Source organism: Triticum urartu, chromosome 1, assembly GCF_003073215.2.
Source record: "Triticum urartu cultivar G1812 chromosome 1, Tu2.1, whole genome shotgun sequence".
Classification (NCBI taxonomy): domain Eukaryota; kingdom Viridiplantae; phylum Streptophyta; class Magnoliopsida; order Poales; family Poaceae; genus Triticum; species Triticum urartu.
In genome coordinates, this window is record NC_053022.1 from 532,753,038 (window position 1) to 532,755,004 (window position 1,967).

Sequence of the window (1,967 nt, forward strand, 5' to 3'; positions counted from 1 at the left end):
TGCGTCTGAAGTTGTTCATCCATCTACGGTTAATTCTGCCATTGTTTTTGTCTTCAGGATTCTTAATTAGGTTGAAATCGCCGATCACCATCCAGGGCCCTCCCATGGAGTTGTGGATAGCGGCGAGCTCCCCAAGGAAGGCCGGCTTTCTGGCATCATCGTGTGGCCCGTAGACGGTGGTTAGGGACCAAGTAGTCCCACCACCGACCGCCGTGAAGCATGCTGTGATTGAGAAGTCTCTCACCGTGACGTTGGTAACACTAAAGGCCTGTGATTGCCAGCATAGCAGCACACCGCCGCGGGTGCCATCAGCGTCTAGAGCAACATGCTCATCAAAACGCGGCCCTACGATTTCTCCCCGGTCCCTGTCCGAGGTTGCCGAGAGCTTGGATTCTTGGATACAGACAATGGAGTAGCGCATACGATCAAGCATCGCACGTACCGCTGCCCTCCTTGCTATATCGTTCAATCCCCTCACGTTCTAGTTTAACAGAGATAGTTGTTCATTCATAAGGAAACAAAGTTGACTCACATAACAGCCACCGGGCACTGATTGCCATGACACACAGGATACAGATGGGGGCGAAAGCTCGCCTGACCGCCCTCAGGGCGCAACACTCAACATGAAACAGGTTCAGATGATAGCTAAACATAAGGAAACTAGGAAGGCATGCATGCAGAACGCAGGGGGCGGCCACCACGCTAAGCCACCCTGGCAGCGAGCTCATCTAGGATGGCCTGGAGCTCAGCATCCGGCAGGCGAAGCTGGGACGGGAGTTTAGTCCCGCGATCTCCGCTAGCTTTGCCACGTTCTCAGGAGGAATGGGGGTGCGGAAGAAGTTGATGTACTGAAGCAAGATGTCATCAGTGAAGTCTTTAGCCTTCCTGATGAATCCTAACTTGACGCTAATCTCCGCCTGCGAGCGCCTTGAGGATGAGAAGTTGGAGCGTAGCCGAACACTCTGTCTGGAGCTCTTCATTGCACCGAGGAGGCGCTGCTTGATTGGGCGCGACGAATTGGTCGTGGGCGGGGGTGTGCCTAGCAGCGAAGCAGAGAGCAGCGAGGCGATTTTGCTGATGAAGGCGCGCTGCTCATATATCTGCAGCTCGGACACCTTGGCCGTGATCGCTGTTAAGAGTCCGGGGCCTGTCAGGTTGGCCTCTGCCAAAGCGCTCCTGGCGCATGTTTCTTCCACAGACGGGATGTGAGCCTGGTTGAGGAGGGCGCCGACTTGCTCCTGGGCCGTCACCGCGCCGGGACCGAAGACCACCTCGGGCCCTGTGGCCGAGGTTGGCTCCCAATGGAGGCCCGCTAGCTGGGCCGATCCCCATCCGGCGAGCCAGCAGGGGCTCTCGGCCAGGAAGCTTGGAACCCACGTGCTCGTCTCCATCATGCCCATGGGGGTGGGTTGGGCAGCACCCATCCCTCTGATGCATCGGGTCCCAGAGACGGTGGCAGCGGCGGCAGTTCACAGTAGCTTTGTCTGCTTTGGCTGAAGAAAGTGGCTGCTCCAGCAGCGGTGATGGAAGCAGCATCCGGCCAAGCCACGGTATGCCAGGACATGGAGCCCATGTTCTAGTGCTGCAGCTGCCTTGTTGGGGAGAGGAGAGGCTGCTGCCTGGGAGGGGAGTAAAGTGGCATCAGGCCGGCGAGCGCCGCTCCTCAGTCATCGGCACCCCTCCAAGCAAGGGCACGGGCAGCCAAATCAGAGGGCGGCAGAACCGGCTCCGCTTGCAACTCATCAGAACTGCGCATGTTGGTCGGGGGGGCAGCAGTACTCTGGGCATCACTTCTGGCATCATCGTCCTCGGGCTAGTCGGCTTGTTCCCTTGACTTTGCCACGGGCGGTACGGGCAGAATCTCCAAGGACGGGGTCACGAGCACCCGCTCCTAAAGCATGGTCTCTGGAACGGGGCGTGCACCGCCCATGTCGCGCGCGTCGGAGGCTCTCAGCTGCTGCAGCTCG